This window comes from Lissotriton vulgaris, chromosome 12 (assembly GCF_964263255.1).
Source record: "Lissotriton vulgaris chromosome 12, aLisVul1.2, whole genome shotgun sequence".
Taxonomy (NCBI): Eukaryota; Metazoa; Chordata; class Amphibia; order Caudata; family Salamandridae; genus Lissotriton; species Lissotriton vulgaris.
The window spans coordinates 446,684,906-446,706,114 of record NC_141700.1 but is presented as its reverse complement, the minus strand read 5'-3'; the positions used below and the strand labels follow the sequence as shown (position 1 = coordinate 446,706,114).

Sequence of the window (21,209 nt, the reverse complement as noted above, 5' to 3'; positions counted from 1 at the left end):
TAAAAACCCAAGTATTTTCAAGATTATAGAATGAATACTGTTATTGCAAAATGAAAAAAATACATATCTATGAGAAAGAGGTAGATTAAATTTCTACCTAGATTTGAGCAATATTAATACCTTCATGAAAAAAAATTGTAAAGAATTCAAGAAATGAAATTGGGTTTTATAAGAGTACCTGTTTATTAAAACATATTAATCCAGCGTAGTGATTGAGTATCTTTTCGTGTTTAAGATTACAATACATATAAAGAAGAATTTATAGCAGAAAACACATTTTCATCATCAACAATAAATTATTTATGCATTTTTTACTATTAACGTTGGTGCTGTGGCTTAGTGGTTAAAGCGCCTGTCTCGTAAACAGGAAATCCTGAGTTCAGTTCTCAGCAGCACCTAACTGCTTTCTCCATGCTTTCCGAATAATTTTCATCAAACAAGTGTTGAATACAATTTAAGAATAAACATCTGGTTCTATGAACTTTAGAATAAGTTATCTTAAAAATTAAATAAAATGCTTGGTATTGTGAAGATTTTTGTAGGAATGCATTGACTGAAATAGGGAAAAGAAAATGACAAAGAACAAGATAGAGGTGAATGATCACTCTATCGTTGAATTCAACTAATCCATTCTTTAGCAAGGTATATTTTAAAATGATATGAATAGGGTAAACTTCAAATTAGAGAGGTGTTTTTGAATAAGTGAAAAGTCTTCATTCATCTTAAGTGTTTGAGTGGAGAAGTGTGTGAACTTAGAAAAGAATATGAAAGGGAAAAAGCAATATTCTCTTGAACACCATAAAGAAAAGTGTTTCAAAATTAAGAATCAAGTGGGTGCTGTGGCTTAGCTGGTTAAAGCGCCTGTCTAGTAAACAGGAAATCCTGAGTTCAATTATCAGCAGCACCTAATTGTTTTCTCCATGCTTTCCAAATAATTTTCATCAAACAAGTGTTGAATACAATTTAAGAATAAACATCTGGTTCTATGAACTTTAGAATAAGTTATCTTAAAAATTAAATAAAATGCTTGGTATTGTTAAGATTTTTGTAGGAATGCATTGACTGAAATAGGGAAAAGAAAATGACAAAGAACAAGATAGAGGTGAATGATCACTCTATTTTTGAATTCAACTAATACATTCTTCAGCAAGGTATATTTTAAAATGATATGAATAGGGTAAAATTCAAATTAGAGAGGTGTTTTTGAATAAGTGAAGAGTCTTCATTCATCTTAAGTGTTTGAGTGGAGAAGTGTGTGGACTTAGAAAAGAATATTAAAGTGAAAAAGCAATATTCTCTTGAACACCATAAAGAAAAGTGTTTCAAAATTAAGAATCAAGTGGGTGCTGTGGCTTAGCTAGTTAAAGCGCTTGTCTAGTAAACAGGAGATCCTGAGTTCAACTCTCAGCAGTGCCTTGCTTTTCTCATTTTTATATAACAAATCATTTTCATTAGGTCTTATTCCGATACAATTAAAATATAAAAGTCTGATTCATCTTACTGTTGAACAGATCATCTTAAACCTTATAAAAAGCCAAGAATTTTCAAGATTATAGAATGAATACAGTTATTGCAAAATGAAAAAAATACATATCTATGAGAAAGAAGTAGATGACATTTCTACCTAGATTTGAGCAATATTAATACCTTCATGAAAAAAATTGTAAAGAATTCAAGAAATGAAATTGGGTTTTATAAGAGTACCTGTTTATTAAAACATATTAATCCTTGCGTAGTGATTGAGTATCTTTTCGTTTTTAAGATTACAATACATATAAAGAAGAATTTATAGCAGAAAACACATTTTCATCATCAACAATAAATTATTTATGCATTTTTTACTATTAACGTTGGTGCTGTGGCTTAGTGGTTAAAACGCCTGTCTCGTAAACAGGAAATCCTGGGTTCAAATCTCAGCAGCACCTAACTGTTTTCTCCATGCTTTCCGAATAATTTTCATCAACCAAGTGTTGAATACAATTTAAGAATAAACATCTGGTTCTATGAACTTTAGAATAAGTTATCTTAACAATTAAATAAAATGATTGGTATTGTGAAGATTTTTGGAGGAATGCATTGACTGAAATAGGGAAAAGAAAATGACAAAGAACAAGATAGAGGTGAATGATCACTCTATCGTTGAATTCAACTAATCCATTCTTTAGCAAGGTATATTTTAAAATGATAGGAATAGGGTAAACTTCAAATTAGAGAGGTGTTTTTGAATAAGTGAAGAGTCTTCATTCATCTTAAGTGTTTGAGTGGAGAAGTGTGTGAACTTAGAAAAGAATATGAAAGGGAAAAAGCAATATTCTCTTGAACACCATAAAGAAAAGTGTTTCAAAATTAAGAATCAAGTGGGTGCTGTGGCTTAGCTGGTTAAAGCGCCTGTCTAGTAAACAGGAAATCCTGGGTTCAAATCTCAGCAGCACCTAACTGTTTTCTCCATGCTTTCCGAATAATTTTCATCAAACACATGTTGAATACAATTTAAGAATAAACATCTGGTTCTATGAACTTTAGAATAAGTTATCTTAACAATTAAATAAAATGATTGGTATTGTGAAGATTTTTGTAGGAAATAGGGAAAAGAAAATGACAAAGAACAAGATAGAGGTGAATGATCACTCTATCGTTGAATTCAACTAATCCATTCTTTAGCAAGGTATATTTTAAAATGATATGAATAGGGTAAACTTCAAATTAGAGAGGTGTTTTTGAATAAGTGAAGAGTCTTCATTCATCTCAAGTGTTTGAGTGGAGAAGTGTGTGAACTTAGAAAAGAATATGAAAGGGAAAAAGCAATATTCTCTTGAACACCATAAAGAAAAGTGTTTCAAAATTAAGAATCAAGTGGGTGCTGTGGCTTAGCTAGTTAAAGCACCTGTCTAGTAAACAGGAAATCCTGAGTTCAACTCTCAGCAGTGCCTTGCTTTTCTCATTGTTATATAACAAATCATTTTCATTAGGTCTTATTCCGATACAATTAAAATATAAAAGTCTGATTCATCTTACTGTTGAACAGATCATCTTAAACCTTATAAAAAGCCAAGAATTTTCAAGATTATAGAATGAATACAGTTATTGCAAAATGAAAAAAAAACATATCTATGAGAAAGAAGTAGATGAAATTTCTACCTAGATTTGAGCAATATTAATACCTTCATGAAAAAAATTGTAAAGAATTCAAGAAATGAAATTGGGTTTTATAAGAGTACCTGTTTATTAAAACATATTAATCCTTGCGTAGTGATTGAGTATCTTTTCGTGTTTAAGATTACAATACATATAAAGAAGAATTTATAGCAGAAAACACATTTTCATCATCAACAATAAATTATTTATGCATTTTTTACTATTAACGTTGGTGCTGTGGCTTAGTGGTTAAAACGCCTGTCTCGTAAACAGGAAATCCTGGGTTCAAATCTCAGCAGCACCTAACTGTTTTCTCCATGCTTTCCGAATAATTTTCATAAAACAAATGTTGAATACAATTTAAGAATAAACATCTGGTTCTATGAACTTTAGAATAAGTTATCTTAACAATTAAATAAAATGATTGGTATTGTGAAGATTTTTGTAGGAATGCATTGACTGAAATAGGGAAAAGAAAATGACAAAGAACAAGATAGAGGTGAATGATCACTCTATTGTTGAATTCAACTAATCCATTCTTCAGCAAGGTATAGTTTAAAATGATATGAATAGGGTAAACTTCAAATTAGAGAGGTGTTTTTGAATAAATGAAGAGTCTTCATTCATCTTAAGTGTTTGAGTAGAGAAGTGTGTGAACTTAGAAAAGAATATGAAAGTGAAAAAGCAATATTCTCTTGAACACCATAAAGAAAAGTGTTTCAAAACTAAGAATCAACTGGGTGCTGTGGCTTAGCTGGTTAAAGCGCCTGTCTAGTAAACGGGAGATCCTGAGTTAGACTCTCAGCAGTGCCTTGCTTTGCTCATTGTAATATAACAAATCATTTTCATTAGGTCTTATTCCAATACAATTAAAATATAAAAGCCTGATTCATCTTACTGTTGAACAGATCATCTTAAACCTTATAAAAACCCAAGTATTTTCAAGATTATAGAATGAATACTGTTATTGCAAAATGAAAAAAATACATATCTATGAGAAAGAGGTAGATGAAATTTCTACCTAGATTTGAGCAATATTAATACCTTCATGAAAAAAAATTGTAAAGAATTCAAGAAATGAAATTGGGTTTTATAAGAGTACCTGTTTATTAAAACATATTAATCCTTGCGTAGTGATTGAGTATCTTTTCGTGTTTAAGATTACAATACATATAAAGAAGAATTTATAGCAGAAAACACATTTTCATCATCAACAATAAATTATTTATGCATTTTTTACTATTAACGTTGGTGCTGTGGCTTAGTGGTTAAAGCGCCTGTCTCGTAACCAGGAAATCCTGAGTTCAATTCTTAGCAGCACGTAACTGTTTTCTCCATGCTTTCCGAATAATTTTCATCAAACAAGTGTTGAATACAATTTAAGAATAAACATCTGGTTCTATGAACTTTAGAATAAGTTATCTTAACAATTAAATAAAATGATTGGTATTGTGAAGATTTTTGTAGGAATGCATTGACTGAAATAGGGAAAAGAAAATGACAAAGAACAAGATAGAGGTGAATGATCACTCTATTGTTGAATTCAACTAATCAATTCTTCAGCAAGGTATAGTTTGAAATGATATGAATAGGGTAAACTTCAAATTAGAGAGGTGTTTTTGAATAAATGAAGAGTCTTCATTCATCTTAAGTGTTTGAGTAGAGAAGTGTGTGAACTTAGAAAAGAATATGAAAGTGAAAAAGCAATATTCTCTTGAACACCATAAAGAAAAGTGTTTCAAAATTAAGAATCAAGTGGGTGCTGTGGCTTAGCTGGTTAAAGCGCCTGTCTAGTAAACAGGAGATCCTGAGTTAAACTCTCAGCAGTGCCTTGCTTTGCTCATTGTAATATAACAAATCATTTTCATTAGGTCTTATTCCAATACAATTAAAATATAAAAGTCTGATTCATCTTACTGTTGAACAGATCATCTTAAACCTTATAAAAACCCAAGTATTTTCAAGATTATAGAATGAATACTGTTATTGCAAAATGAAAAAAATACATATCTATGAGAAAGAGGTAGATTAAATTTCTACCTAGATTTGAGCAATATTAATACCTTCATGAAAAAAAATTGTAAAGAATTCAAGAAATGAAATTTTGTTTTATAAGAGTACCTGTTTATTAAAACATATTAATCCAGCGTAGTGATTGAGTATCTTTTCGTGTTTAAGATTACAATACATATAAAGAAGAATTTATAGCAGAAAACACATTTTCATCATCAACAATAAATTATTTATGCATTTTTTACTATTACCGTTGGTGCTGTGGCTAAGTGGTTAAAGCTCCTATCTCGTAAACAAGAAATCCTGAGTTCAAATCTCAGCAGCATTTAACTGTTTTCTTCATGCTTTCCGAATAATTTTCATCAAACAAGTGTTGAATACAATTTAAGTATAAACATCTGGTTCTATGAACTTTAGAATAAGTTATCTTAAAAATTAAATAAAATACTTGGTATTGTGAAGATTTTTGTAGGAATGCATTGATTGAAATAGGGAAAAGAAAATGACAAAGAACAAGATAGAGGTGAATGATCACTCTATTGTTGAATTCAACTAATCCATACTTCAGCAAGGTATATTTTAAAATGATATGAATAGGGTAAACTTCAAATTAGAGAGGTGTTTTTGAATAAGTGAAGAGTCTTCATTCATCTTAAGTTTATGAGTAGAGAAGTGTGTGAACTTAGAAAAGAATATGAAAGGGAAAAAGCAATATTCTCTTGAACACCATAAAGAAAAGTGTTTCAAAATTAAGAATCAAGTGGGTGCTGTGGCTTAGCTGGTTAAAGCGCCTGTCTAGTAAACAGGAAATCCTGAGTTCAATTATCAGCAGCACCTAATTGTTTTCTCCATGCTTTCCAAATAATTTTCATCAAACAAGTGTTGAATACAATTTAAGAATAAACATCTGGTTCTATGAACTTTAGAATAAGTTATCTTAAAAATTAAATAAAATGCTTGGTATTGTTAAGATTTTTGTAGGAATGCATTGACTGAAATAGGGAAAAGAAAATGACAAAGAACAAGATAGAGGTGAATGATCACTCTATTTTTGAATTCAACTAATACATTCTTCAGCAAGGTATATTTTAAAATGATATGAATAGGGTAAAATTCAAATTAGAGAGGTGTTTTTGAATAAGTGAAGAGTCTTCATTCATCTTAAGTGTTTGAGTGGAGAAGTGTGTGGACTTAGAAAAGAATATTAAAGTGAAAAAGCAATATTCTCTTGAACACCATAAAGAAAAGTGTTTCAAAATTAAGAATCAAGTGGGTGCTGTGGCTTAGCTAGTTAAAGCGCTTGTCTAGTAAACAGGAGATCCTGAGTTCAACTCTCAGCAGTGCCTTGCTTTTCTCATTTTTATATAACAAATCATTTTCATTAGGTCTTATTCCGATACAATTAAAATATAAAAGTCTGATTCATCTTACTGTTGAACAGATCATCTTAAACCTTATAAAAAGCCAAGAATTTTCAAGATTATAGAATGAATACAGTTATTGCAAAATGAAAAAAATACATATCTATGAGAAAGAAGTAGATGACATTTCTACCTAGATTTGAGCAATATTAATACCTTCATGAAAAAAATTGTAAAGAATTCAAGAAATGAAATTGGGTTTTATAAGAGTACCTGTTTATTAAAACATATTAATCCTTGCGTAGTGATTGAGTATCTTTTCGTTTTTAAGATTACAATACATATAAAGAAGAATTTATAGCAGAAAACACATTTTCATCATCAACAATAAATTATTTATGCATTTTTTACTATTAACGTTGGTGCTGTGGCTTAGTGGTTAAAACGCCTGTCTCGTAAACAGGAAATCCTGGGTTCAAATCTCAGCAGCACCTAACTGTTTTCTCCATGCTTTCCGAATAATTTTCATCAAACACATGTTGAATACAATTTAAGAATAAACATCTGGTTCTATGAACTTTAGAATAAGTTATCTTAACAATTAAATAAAATGATTGGTATTGTGAAGATTTTTGGAGGAATGCATTGACTGAAATAGGGAAAAGAAAATGACAAAGAACAAGATAGAGGTGAATGATCACTCTATCGTTGAATTCAACTAATCCATTCTTTAGCAAGGTATATTTTAAAATGATATGAATAGGGTAAACTTCAAATTAGAGAGGTGTTTTTGAATAAGTGAAGAGTCTTCATTCATCTTAAGTGTTTGAGTAGAGAAGTGTGTGAACTTAGAAAAGAATATGAAAGTGAAAAAGCAATATTCTCTTGAACACCATAAAGAAAAGTGTTTCATAACTAAGAATCAACTGGGTGCTGTGGCTTAGCTGGTTAAAGCGCCTGTCTAGTAAACAGGAGATCCTGAGTTCAACTCTCAGCAGCGCCTTGCTTTTCTCATTGTTATATAACAAATCATTTTCATTAGGTCTTATTCCGATACAATTAAAATATAAAAGTCTGATTCATCTTACTGTTGAAAAGATCATCTTAAACCTTATAAAAACCCAAGTATTTTCAAGATTATAGAATGAATACTGTTATTGCAAAATGAAAAAAAATACATATCTATGAGAAAGACGTAGATGAAATTTCTACCTAGATTTGAGCAATATTAATACCTTCATGAGTAAAATTGTAAAGAATTCAAGAAATGAAATTGGGTTTTATAAGAGTACCTGTTTATTAAAACATATTAATCCTTCGCTAGTGATTGAGTATCTTTTCGTGTTTAAGATTACAATACATATAAAGAAGAATTTATAGCAGAAAACACATTTTCATCATCAACAATAAATTATTTATGCATTTTTTTCTATTAACGTTGGTGCTGTGGCTTAGTGGTAAAGCGCCTGTCTCGTAACCAGGAAATCCTGAGTTCAATTCTCAGCAGCACCTAACTGTTTTCTCCATGCTTTCCGAATAATTTTCATCAAACAAGTGTTGAATACAATTTAAGAATAAACATCTGGTTCTATGAACTTTAGAATAAGTTATCTTAAAAATTAAATAAAATGCTTGGTATTGTGAAGATTTTTGTAGGAATGCATTGACTGAAATAGGGAAAAGAAAATGTCAAAGAACAAGATAGAGGTGAATGATCACTCTATCGTTGGATTCAACTAATCCATTCTTTAGCAAGGTATATTTTAAATTGATATGAATAGGGTAAACTTCAAATTAGAGAGGTGTTTTTGAATAAATGAAGAGTCTTCATTCATCTTAAGTGTTTGAGTAGAGAAGTGTGTGAACTTAGAAAAGAATATGAAAGTGAAAAAGCAATATTCTCTTGAACACCATAAAGAAAAGTGTTTCAAAACTAAGAATCAACTGGGTGCTGTGGCTTAGCTGGTTAAAGCGCCTGTCTAGTAAACGGGAGATCCTGAGTTAGACTCTCAGCAGTGCCTTGCTTTGCTCATTGTAATATAACAAATCATTTTCATTAGGTCTTATTCCAATACAATTAAAATATAAAAGCCTGATTCATCTTACTGTTGAACAGATCATCTTAAACCTTATAAAAACCCAAGTATTTTCAAGATTCTAGAATGAATACTGTTATTGCAAAATGAAAAAAATACATATCTATGAGAAAGAGGTAGATGAAATTTCTACCTAGATTTGAGCAATATTAATACCTTCATGAAAAAAAATTGTAAAGAATTCAAGAAATGAAATTGGGTTTTATAAGAGTACCTGTTTATTAAAACATATTAATCCTTGCGTAGTGATTGAGTATCTTTTCGTGTTTAAGATTACAATACATATAAAGAAGAATTTATAGCAGAAAACACATTTTCATCATCAACAATAAATTATTTATGCATTTTTTACTATTAACGTTGGTGCTGTGGCTTAGTGGTTAAAGCGCCTGTCTCGTAAACAGGAAATCCTGAGTTCAATTCTCAGCAGCACCTAACTGTTTTCTCCATGCTTTCCGAATAATTTTCATCAAACAAGTTTTGAATACAATTTAAGAATAAACATCTGGTTCTATGAACTTTAGAATAAGTTATCTTAAAAATTAAATAAAATGCTTGGTATTGTGAAGATTTTTGTAGGAATGCATTGACTGAAATAGGGAAAAGAAAATGACAAAGAACAAGATAGAGGTGAATGATCACTCTATCGTTGAATTCAACTACTCCATTCTTTAGCAAGGTATATTTTAAAATGATATGAATAGGGTAAACTTCAAATTAGAGAGGTGTTTTTGAATAAGTGAATAGTCTTCATTTATCTCAAGTGTTTGAGTGGAGAAGTGTGTGAACTTAGAAAAGAATATGAAAGGGAAAAAGGAATATTCTCTTGAACACCATAAAGAAAAGTGTTTCAAAATTAAGAATCAAGTGGGTGCTGTGGCTTAGCTGGTTAAAGCGCCTGTATAGTAAACAGGTGATCCTGAGTTCAACTCCCAGCAGCGCCTTGCTTTTCTCATTGTTATATAACAAATCATTTTCATTAGGTCTTATTCCGATACAATTAAAATATAAAAGTCTGATTCATCTTACTGTTAAAAAGATCATCTTAAACCTTATAAAAACCCAAGTATTTTCAAGATTATAGAATGAATACTGTTATTGCAAAATGAAAAAAACTACATATCTATGAGAAAGATGTAGATTAAATTTCTACCTAAATGTGAGCAATATTAATACCTTCATGAATAAAATTGTAAAGAATTCAAGAAATGAAATTGAGTTTTATAAGAGTACCTGTTTATTAAAACATATTAATCCTTGCGTAGTGATTGAGTATCTTTTCGTGTTTAAGATTACAATACATATAAAGAAGAATTTATAGCAGAAAACACATTTTCATCATCAACAATAAATTATTTATGCATTTTTTACTATTAACGTTGGTGCTGTGGCTTAGTGGTTAAAGCGCCTGTCTCGTAACCCGGAAATCCTGAGTTCAATTCTCAGCAGCACATAACTGTTTTCTCCATGCTTTCCGAATAATTTTCATCAAACAAGTGTTGAATACAATTTAAGAATAAACATCTGGTTCTATGAACTTTAGAATAAGTTATCTTAACAATTAAATAAAATGATTGGTATTGTGAAGATTTTTGTAGGAATGCATTGACTGAAATAGGGAAAAGAAAATGACAAAGAACAAGATAGAGGTGAATGATCACTCTATTGTTGAATTCAACTAATCAATTCTTCAGCAAGGTATAGTTTAAAATGATATGAATAGGGTAAACTTCAAATTAGAGAGGTGTTTTTGAATAAATGAAGAGTCTTCATTCATCTTAAGTGTTTGAGTAGAGAAGTGTGTGAACTTAGAAAAGAATATGAAAGTGAAAAAGCAATATTCTCTTGAACACCATAAAGAAAAGTGTTTCAAAATTAAGAATCAAGTGGGTGCTGTGGCTTAGCTGGTTAAAGCGCCTGTCTAGTAAACAGGAGATCCTGAGTTAAACTCTCAGCAGTGCCTTGCTTTGCTCATTGTAATATAACAAATCATTTTCATTAGGTCTTATTCCAATACAATTAAAATATAAAAGTCTGATTCATCTTACTGTTGAACAGATCATCTTAAACCTTATAAAAACCCAAGTATTTTCAAGATTATAGAATGAATACTGTTATTGCAAAATGAAAAAAATACATATCTATGAGAAAGAGGTAGATTAAATTTCTACCTAGATTTGAGCAATATTAATACCTTCATGAATAAAATTGTAAAGAATTCAAGAAATGAAATTGGGTTTTATAAGAGTACCTGTTTATTAAAACATATTAATCCAGCGTAGTGATTGAGTATCTTTTCGTGTTTAAGATTACAATACATATAAAGAAGAATTTATAGCAGAAAACACATTTTCATCATCAACAATAAATTATTTATGCATTTTTTACTATTAACGTTGGTGCTGTGGCTTAGTGGTTAAAGCGCCTGTCTCGTAAACAGGAAATCCTGAGTTCAATTCTCAGCAGCACCTAACTGTTTTCTCCATGCTTTCCGAATAATTTTCATCAAACAAGTGTTGAATACAATTTAAGAATAAACATCTGGTTCTATGAACTTTAGAATAAGTGATCTTAAAAATTAAATAAAATGCCTGGTATTGTGAAGATTTTTGTAGGAATGCATTGACTGAAATAGGGAAAAGAAAATGACAAAGAACAAGATAGAGGTGAATGATCACTCTATCGTTGAATTCAACTAATCCATTCTTTAGCAAGGTATATTTTAAAATGATATGAATAGGGTAAACTTCAAATTAGAGAGGTGTTTTTGAATAAGTGAAGAGTCTTCATTCATCTTAAGTGTTTGAGTGGAGAAGTGTGTGAACTTAGAAAAGAATATGAAAGGGAAAAAGCAATATTCTCTTGAACACCATAAAGAAAAGTGTTTCAAAATTAAGAATCAAGTTTGTGCTGTGGCTTAGCTGGTTAAAGCGCCTGTCTAGTAAACAGGAAATCCTGAGTTCAATTCTCAGCAGCACCTAATTGTTTTCTCCATGCTTTCCAAATAATTTTCCTCAAACAAGTGTTGAATACAATTTAAGAATAAACATCTGGTTCTATGAACTTTAGAATAAGTTATCTTAAAAATTAAATAAAATGCTTGGTATTGTGAAGATTTTTGTAGGAATGCATTGACTGAAATAGGGAAAAGAAAATGACAAAGAACAAGATAGAGGTGAATGATCACTTTATTTTTGAATTCAACTAATCCATTCTTCAGCAAGGTATATTTTAAAATGATATGAATAGGGTAAAATTCAAATTAGAGAGGTGTTTTTGAATAAGTGAAGAGTCTTCATTCATCTTAAGTGTTTGAGTGGAGAAGTGTGTGGACTTAGAAAAGAATATGAAAGTGAAAAAGCAGTATTCTCTTGAACACCATGAAGAAAAGTGTTTCAAAATTAAGAATCAAGTGGGTGCTGTGGCTTAGCTAGTTAAAGCGCCTGTCTAGTAAACAGGAGATCCTGAGTTCAACTCTCAGCAGTGCCTTGCTTTTCTCATTTTGATATAACAAATCATTTTCATTAGGTCTTATTCCGATACAATTAAAATATAAAAGTCTGATTCATCCTACTGTTGAACAGATCATCTTAAACCTTATAAAAAGCCAAGAATTTTCAAGATTATAGAATGAATACAGTTATTGCAAAATGAAAAAAAAACATATCTATGAGAAAGAAGTAGATGAAATTTCTACCTAGATTTGAGCAATATTAATACCTTCATGAAAAAAAATTGTAAAGAATTCAAGAAATGAAATTGGGTTTTATAAGAGTACCTGTTTATTAAAACATATTAATCCTTGCGTAGTGATTGAGTATCTTTTCGTGTTTAAGATTACAATACATATAAAGAAGAATTTATAGCAGAAAACACATTTTCATCATCAACAATAAATTATTTATGCATTTTTTGCTATCAACGTTGGTGCTGTGGCTTAGTGGTTAAAACGCCTGTCTCGTAAACAGGAAATCCTGGGTTCAAATCTCAGCAGCACCTAACTGTTTTCTCCATGCTTTCCGAATAATTTTCATCAAACACATGTTGAATACAATTTAAGAATAAACATCTGGTTCTATGAACTTTAGAATAAGTTATCTTAACAATTAAATAAAATGATTGGTATTGTGAAGATTTTTGTAGGAATGCATTGACTGAAATAGGGAAAAGAAAATGACAAAGAACAAGATAGAGGTGAATGATCACTCTATTGTTGAATTCAACTAATCCATTCTTCAGCAAGGTATAGTTTAAAATGATATGAATAGGGTAAACTTCAAATTAGAGAGGTGTTTTTGAATAAATGAAGAGTCTTCATTCATCTTAAGTGTTTGAGTAGAGAAGTGTGTGAACTTAGAAAAGAATATGAAAGTGAAAAAGCAATATTCTCTTGAACACCATAAAGAAAAGTGTTTCAAAACTAAGAATCAACTGGGTGCTGTGGCTTAGCTGGTTAAAGCGCCTGTCTAGTAAACGGGAGATCCTGAGTTAGACTCTCAGCAGTGCCTTGCTTTGCTCATTGTAATATAACAAATCATTTTCATTAGGTCTTATTCCAATACAATTAAAATATAAAAGCCTGATTCATCTTACTGTTGAACAGATCATCTTAAACCTTATAAAAACCCAAGTATTTTCAAGATTATAGAATAAATACTGTTATTGCAAAATGAAAAAAATACATATCTATGAGAAAGAGGTAGATGAAATTTCTACCTAGATTTGAGCAATATTAATACCTTCATGAAAAAAAATTGTAAAGAATTCAAGAAATAAAATTGGGTTTTATAAGAGTACCTGTTTATTAAAACATAGTAATCCTTGCGTAGTGATTGAGTATCTTTTCGTGTTTAAGATTACAAAACATATAAAGAAGAATTTATAGCAGAAAACACATTTTCATCATCAACAATAAATTATTTATGCATTTTTTACTATTAACGTTGGTGCTGTGGCTTAGTGGTTAAAGCGCTTGTCTCGTAAACAGGAAATCCTGAGTTCAATTCTCGGCAGCACCTAACTGTTTTCTCCATGCTTTCCGAATAATTTCATCAAACAAGTTTTGAATACAATTTAAGAATAAACATCTGGTTCTATGAACTTTAGAATAAGTTATCTTAAAAATTAAATAAAATGCTTGGTATTGTGAAGATTTTTGTAGGAATGCATTGACTGAAATAGGGAAAAGAAAATGACAAAGAACAAGATAGAGGTGAATGATCACTCTATCGTTGAATTCAACTAATCCATTCTTTAGCAAGGTATATTTTAAATTGATATGAATAGGGTAAACTTCAAATTAGACAGGTGTTTTTGAATAAGTGAAGAGTCTTCATTCATCTTAAGTGTTTGAGTAGAGAAGTGTGTGAACTTAGAAAAGAATATGAAAGTGAAAAAGCAATATTCCCTTGAACACCATAAAGAAAAGTGTTTCAAAATTAAGAATCAAGTGGGTGCTGTGGCTTAGCTGGTTGAAGCGCCTGCCTAGTAAACGGGAGATCCTGAGATCAACTCTCAGCAGCGCCTTGCTTTTCTCATTGTTATATAACAAATCATTTTCATTAGGTCTTATTCCGATACAATTTAAATATAAAAGTCTGATTCATCTTACTGTTAAAAAGATCATCTTAAACCTTATAAAAACCCAAGTATTTTCAAGATTATAGAATGAATACTGTTATTGCAAAATGAAAAAAACTACATATCTATGAGAAAGACGTAGATGAAATTTCTACCTAGATTTGAGCAATATTAATACCTTCATGAATAAATTGTAAAGAATTCAAGAAATGAAATTGGGTTTTATAAGAGTACCTGTTTATTAAAACATATTAATCCTTGCGTAGTGATTGAGTATTTTTTCGTGTTTAAGATTACAATACATATAAACAAGAATTTATAGCAGAAAACACATTTTCATCATCAACAATAAATTATTTATGCATTTTTTACTATTAACGTTGGTGCTGTGGCTTAGTGGATAAAGCGCCTGTCTCGTAAACAGGAAATCCTGAGTTCAAATCTCAGCAGCACCTAATTGTTTTCTCCATGCTTTCCAAATAATTTTCATCAAACAAGTGTTGAATACAATTTAAGAATAAACATATGGTTCTATGAACTTTAGAATAAGTTATCTTAAAATTAAATAAAATGCTTAGTATTGTGAAGATTTTTGTAGGAATGCATTGACTGAAATAGGGAAAAGAAAATGACAAAGAACAAGATAGAGGTGAATGATCACTCTATTTTTGAATTCAACTAATCCATTCTTCAGCAAGGTATATTTTAAAATGATATGAATAGGGTAAAAATCAAATTAGAAAGGTATTTTTGAATAAGTGAAGAGTCTTCATTCATCTTAAGTGTTTGAGTGGAGAAGTGTGTGGACTTAGAAAAGAATATGAAAGTGAAAAAGCAATATTCTCTTGAACACCATAAAGAAAAGTGTTTCAAAATTAAGAATCCAGTGGGTGCTGTGGCTTAGCTGGTTAAAGCGCCTGTCCAGTCAACAGGAGATCCTGAGTTCAACTCTCAGCAGTGCCTTGCTTTTCTCATTTTTATATAACAAATCATTTTCATTAGGTCTTATTCCGATACAATTAAAATATAAAAGTCTGATTCATCTTACTGTTGAACAGATCATCTTAAACCTTATAAAAAGCCAAGAATTTTCAAGATTATAGAATGAATACAGTTATTGCAAAATGAAAAAATACATATCTATGAGAAAGAAGTAGATGAAATTTCTACCTAGATTTGAGCAATATTAATACCTTCATGAAAAAAATTGTAAAGAATTCAAGAAATGAAATTGGGTTTTATAAGAGTACCTGGTTATTAAACCATATTAATCCTTGCGTAGTGATTGAGTATCTTTTCGTGTTTAAGATTACAATACATATAAAGAAGAATTTGTAGCAGAAAACACATTTTCATCATCAACAATAAATTATTTATGCATTTTTTACTATTAACGTTGGTGCTGTGGCTTAGTGTTTAAAACGCCTGTCTCGTAAACAGGAAATCCTGAGTTCAAATCTCAGCAGCACCTACCTGTTTTCTCCATGCTTTCCGAATAATTTTCATCAAACACATGTTGAATACAATTTAAGAATAAACATCTGGTTCTATGAACTTTAGAATAAGTTATCTTAACAATTAAATAAAATGATTGGTATTGTGAAGATTTTTGTAGGAATGCATTGACTGAAATAGGGAAAAGAAAATGACAAAGAACAAGATAGAGGTGAATGATCACTCTATTGTTGAATTCAACTAATCAATTCTTCAGCAAGGTATAGTTTAAAATGATATGAATAGGGTAAACTTCAAATTAGAGAGGTGTTTTTGAATAAATGAAGAGTCTTCATTCATCTTAAGTGTTTGAGTAGAGAAGTGTGTGAACTTAGAAAAGAATATGAAAGTGAAAAAGCAATATTCTCTTGAACACCATAAAGAAAAGTGTTTCAAAATTAAGAATCAAGTGGGTGCTGTGGCTTAGCTGGTTAAAGTGCCTGTCTAGTAAACAGGAGATCCTGAGTTAAACTCTCAGCAGTGCCTTGCTTTGCTCATTGTAATATAACAAATCATTTTCATTAGGTCTTATTCCAATACAATTAAAATATAAAAGTCTGATTCATCTTACTGTTGAACAGATCATCTTAAACCTTATAAAAACCCAAGTATTTTCAAGATTATAGAATGAATACTGTTATTGCAAAATGAAAAAAATACATATCTATGAGAAAGAGGTAGATGAAATTTCTACCTAGATTTGAGCAATATTAATACCTTCATGAAAAAAAATTGTAAAGAATTCAAGAAATGAAATTGGGTTTTATAAGAGTACCTGTTTATTAAAACATATTAATCCAGCGTAGTGATTGAGTATCTTTTCGTGTTTAAGATTACAATACACATAAAGAAGAATTTATAGCAGAAAACACATTTTCATCATCAACAATAAATTATTTATGCATTTTTTACTATTAACGTTGGTGCTGTGGCTTAGTGGTTAAAGCGCCTGTCTCGTGAACAGGAAATCCTGAGTTCAATTCTCAGCAGCACCTAACTGTTTTCTCCATGCTTTCCGAATAATTTTCATCAAACAAGTGTTGAATACAATTTAAGAATAAACATCTGGTTCTATGAACTTTAGAATAAGTTATCTTAAAAATAAATAAAATGCTTGGTATTGTGAAGATTTTTGTAGGAATGCATTGACTGAAATAGGGAAAAGAAAATGACAAAGAACAAGATAGAGGTGAATGATCATTCTATCGTTGAATTCAACTAATCCATTCTTTAGCAAGGTATATTTTAAAATGATATGAATAGGGTAAACTTCAAATTAGAGAGGTGTTTTTGAATAAGTGAAGAGTCTTCATTCATCTTAAGTGTTTGAGTGGAGAAGTGTGTGAACTTAGAAAAGAATATGAAAGGGAAAAAGCAATATTCTCTTGAACACCATAAAGAAAAGTGTTTCAAAATTAAGAATCAAGTGGGTGCTGTGGCTTAGCTGGTTAAAGCGCCTTTCTAGTAAACAGGAAATCCTGAGTTCAATTCTCAGCAGCACCTAATTGTTTTCTCCATGCTTTCCAAATAATTTTCATCAAACAAGTGTTGAATACAATGTAAGAATAAACATCTGGTTCTATGAACTTTAGAATAAGTTATCTTAAAAATTAAATAAAATGCTTGGTATTGTGAAGATTTTTGTAGGAATGCATTGACTGAAATAGGGAAAAGAAAATGACAAAGAACAAGATAGAGGTGAATGATCATTCTATCGTTGAATTCAACTAATCCATTCTTTAGCAAGGTATATTTTAAAATGATATGAATAGGGTAAACTTCAAATTAGAGAGGTGTTTTTGAATAAGTGAAGAGTCTTCATTCATCTTAAGTGTTTGAGTGGAGAAGTGTGTGAACTTAGAAAAGAATATGAAAGGGAAAAAGCAATATTCTCTTGAACACCATAAAGAAAAGTGTTTCAAAATTAAGAATCAAGTGGGTGCTGTGGCTTAGCTGGTTAAAGCGCCTTTCTAGTAAACAGGAAATCCTGAGTTCAATTCTCAGCAGCACCTAATTGTTTTCTCCATGCTTTCCAAATAATTTTCATCAAACAAGTGTTGAATACAATTTAAGAATAAACATCTGGTTCTATGAACTTTACAATAAGTTATCTTAAAAATTAAATAAAATGCTTGGTATTGTGAAGATTTTTGTAGGAATGCATTGACTGAAATAGGGAAAAGAAAATGACAAAGAACAAGATAGAGGTGAATGATCACTCTATTTTTGAATTCAACTAATCCATTCTTCAGCAAGGTATATTTTAAAATGATATGAATAGGGTAAAATTCAAATTAGAGAGGTGTTTTTGAATAGGTGAAGAGTCTTCATTCATCTTAAGTGTTTGAGTGGAGAAGTGTGTGGACTTAGAAAAGAATATGAAAGTGAAAAAGCAATATTCACTTGAACACCATAAAGAAAAGTGTTTCAAAATTAAGAATCAAGTGGGTGCTGTGGCTTAGCTAGTTAAAGCGCCTGTCTAGTAAACAGGAGATCCTGAGTTCAACTCTCAGCAGTGCCTTGCTTTTCTCATTTTGATATAACAAATCATTTTCATTAGGTCTTATTCCGATACAATTAAAATATAAAAGTCTGATTCATCTTACTGTTGAACAGATCATCTTAAACCTTATAAAAAGCCAAGAATTTTCAAGATTATAGAATGAATACAGTTATTGCAAAATGAAAAAAAAAACATATCTATTAGAAAGAAGTAGATGAAATTTCTACCTAGATTTGAGCAATATTAATACCTTCATGAAAAAAATTGTAAAGAATTCAAGAAATGAAATTGGGTTTTATAAGAGTACCTGTTTATTAAAACATATTAATCCTTGCGTAGTGATTGAGTATCTTTTCGTGTTTAAGATTACAATACATATAAAGAAGAATTTATAGCAGAAAACACATTTTCATTATCAACAATGAATTATTTATGCATTTTTTACTATTAACGTTGGTGCTGTGGCTTAGTGGTTAAAACGGCTGTCTCGTAAACAGGAAATCCTGGGTTCAAATCTCAGCAGCACCGAACTGTTTTCTCCATGCTTTCCGAATAATTTTCATCAAACACATGTTGAATACAACTTAAGAATAAACATCTGGTTCTATGAACTTTAGAATAAGTTATCTTAACAATTAAATAAAATGATTGGTATTGTGAAGATTTTTGTAGGAATGCATTGACTGAAATAGGGAAAAGAAAATGACAAAGAACAAGATAGAGGTGAATGATCACTCTATTGTTGAATTCAACTAATCCATTCTTCAGCAAGGTATAGTTTAAAATGATATGAATAGGGTAAACTTCAAATTAGAGAGGTGTTTTTGAATAAATGAAGAGTCTTCATTCATCTTAAGTGTTTGAGTAGAGAAGTGTGTGAACTTAGAAAAGAATATGAAAGTGAAAAAGCAATATTCTCTTGAACACCATAAAGAAAAGTGTTTCAAAACTAAGAATCAACTGGGTGCTGTGGCTTAGCTGGTTAAAGCGCCTGTCTAGTAAACAGGAGATCCTGAGTTCAACTCTCAGCAGCGCCTTGCTTTTCTCATTGTTATATAACAAATCATTTTCATTAGGTCTTATTCCGATACAATTAAAATATAAAAGTCTGATTCATCTTACTGTTGAAAAGATCATCTTAAACCTTATAAAAACCCAAGTATTTTCAAGATTATAGAATGAATACTGTTATTGCAAAATGAAAAAAATACATATCTATGAGAAAGAGGTAGATGAAATTTCTACCTAGATTTGAGCAATATTAATACCTTCATGAAAAAAAATTGTAAAGAATTCAAGAAATGAAATTGGGTTTTATAAGAGTACTTGTTTATTAAAACATATTAATCCTTGCGTAGTGATTGAGTATATTTTCGTGTTTAAGATTACAATACATATAAAGAAGAATTTATAGCAGAAAACACATTTTCATCATCAACAATAAATTATTTATGCATTTTTTACTATTAACGTTGGTGCTGTGGCTTAGTGGTTAAAGCGCCTGTCTCGTAAACAGGAAATCCTGAGTTCAATTCTCAGCAGCACCTAACTGTTTTCTCCATGCTTTCCGAATAATTTTCATCAAACAAGTTTTGAATACAATTTAAGAATAAACATCTGGTTCTATGAACTTAAGAATAAGTTATCTTAAAAATTAAATAAAATGCTTGGTATTGTGAAGATTTTTGTAGGAATGCATTGACTGAAATAGGGAAAAGAAAATGACAAAGAACAAGATAGAGGTGAATGATCATTCTATCGTTGAATTCAACTAATCCATTCTTTAGCAAGGTATATTTTAAAATGATATGAATAGGGTAAACTTCAAATTAGAGAGGTGTTTTTGAATAAGTGAAGAGTCTTCATTCATCTTAAGTGTTTGAGTGGAGAAGTGTGTGACCTTAGAAAAGAATATGAAAGGGAAAAAGCAATATTCTCTTGAACACCATAAAGAAAAGTGTTTCAAAATTAAGAATCAAGTGGGTGCTGTGGCTTAGCTGGTTAAAGCTCCTTTCTAGTAAACAGGAAATCCTGAGTTCAATTCTCAGCAGCACCTAATTGTTTTCTCCATGCTTTCCAAATAATTTTCATCAAACAAGTGTTGAATACAATTTAAGAATAAACATCTGGTTCTATGAACTTTAGAATAAGTTATCTTAAAAATTAAATAAAATGCTTGGTATTGTGAAGATTTTTGTAGGAATGCATTGACTGAAATAGGGAAAAGAAAATGACAAAGAACAAGATAGAGGTGAATGATCACTCTATTTTTTAATTCAACTAATCCATTCTTCAGCAAGGTATATTTTAAAATGATATGAATAGGGTAAAATTCAAATTAGAGAGGTGTTTTTGAATAGGTGAAGAGTCTTCATTCATCTTAAGTGTTTGAGTGGAGAAGTGTGTGGACTTAGAAAAGAATATGAAAGTGAAAAAGCAATATTCACTTGAACACCATAAAGAAAAGTGTTTCAAAATTAAGAATCAAGTGGGTGCTGTGGCTTAGCTAGTTAAAGCGCCTGTCTAGTAAACAGGAGATCCTGAGTTCAACTCTCAGCAGTGCCTTGCTTTTCTCATTTTGATATAACAAATCATTTTCATTAGGTCTTATTCCGATACAATTAAAATATAAAAGTCTGATTCATCTTACTGTTGAACAGATCATCTTAAACCTTATAAAAAGCCAAGAATTTTCAAGATTATAGAATGAATACAGTTATTGCAAAATGAAAAAAAAACATATCTATGAGAAAGAAGTAGATGAAATTTCTACCTAGATTTGAGCAATATTAATACCTTCATGAAAAAAATTGTAAAGAATTCAAGAAATGAAATTGGGTTTTATAAGAGTACCTGTTTATTAAAACATATTAATCCTTGCGTAGTGATTGAGTATCTTTTCGTGTTTAAGATTACAATACATATAAAGAAGAATTTATAGCAGAAAACACATTTTCATTATCAACAATAAATTATTTATGCATTTTTTACTATTAACGTTGGTGCTGTGGCTTAGTGGTTAAAACG

The 21,209-nt window shown here is 30.2% G+C and overlaps 10 non-coding genes across 10 annotated transcripts; all 10 read left to right on the top strand.

Annotated features, from left to right (window-relative positions):
* The first annotated feature begins 2,360 nt into the window (after nt 1–2,360).
* On the top strand, nt 2,361–2,434 carry TRNAT-AGU (transfer RNA threonine (anticodon AGU)). Its single transcript has one exon. It is a non-coding gene; the product is annotated as a tRNA-Thr (tRNA).
* Nucleotides 2,435–7,438: 5,004 nt separating this feature from the next.
* Nucleotides 7,439–7,512, top strand: TRNAT-AGU (transfer RNA threonine (anticodon AGU)). Its single transcript has one exon. It is a non-coding gene; the product is annotated as a tRNA-Thr (tRNA).
* Nucleotides 7,513–7,949: 437 nt separating this feature from the next.
* On the top strand, nt 7,950–8,021 carry TRNAT-CGU (transfer RNA threonine (anticodon CGU)). The gene has a single exon. It is a non-coding gene; the product is annotated as a tRNA-Thr (tRNA).
* Nucleotides 8,022–8,967: 946 nt separating this feature from the next.
* On the top strand, nt 8,968–9,040 carry TRNAT-CGU (transfer RNA threonine (anticodon CGU)). The gene has a single exon. It is a non-coding gene; the product is annotated as a tRNA-Thr (tRNA).
* A 1,963-nt stretch (nt 9,041–11,003) lies between these two features.
* TRNAT-CGU (transfer RNA threonine (anticodon CGU)) lies at nt 11,004–11,076 on the top strand. The gene has a single exon. It is a non-coding gene; the product is annotated as a tRNA-Thr (tRNA).
* A 2,474-nt stretch (nt 11,077–13,550) lies between these two features.
* Nucleotides 13,551–13,623, top strand: TRNAT-CGU (transfer RNA threonine (anticodon CGU)). Its single transcript has one exon. It is a non-coding gene; the product is annotated as a tRNA-Thr (tRNA).
* A 944-nt stretch (nt 13,624–14,567) lies between these two features.
* TRNAT-CGU (transfer RNA threonine (anticodon CGU)) lies at nt 14,568–14,640 on the top strand. Its single transcript has one exon. It is a non-coding gene; the product is annotated as a tRNA-Thr (tRNA).
* Nucleotides 14,641–16,601: 1,961 nt separating this feature from the next.
* On the top strand, nt 16,602–16,674 carry TRNAT-CGU (transfer RNA threonine (anticodon CGU)). Its single transcript has one exon. It is a non-coding gene; the product is annotated as a tRNA-Thr (tRNA).
* Nucleotides 16,675–19,145: 2,471 nt separating this feature from the next.
* Nucleotides 19,146–19,219, top strand: TRNAT-AGU (transfer RNA threonine (anticodon AGU)). The gene has a single exon. It is a non-coding gene; the product is annotated as a tRNA-Thr (tRNA).
* Nucleotides 19,220–19,656: 437 nt separating this feature from the next.
* On the top strand, nt 19,657–19,729 carry TRNAT-CGU (transfer RNA threonine (anticodon CGU)). The gene has a single exon. It is a non-coding gene; the product is annotated as a tRNA-Thr (tRNA).
* The last annotated feature ends 1,480 nt before the right edge of the window (nt 19,730–21,209 follow it).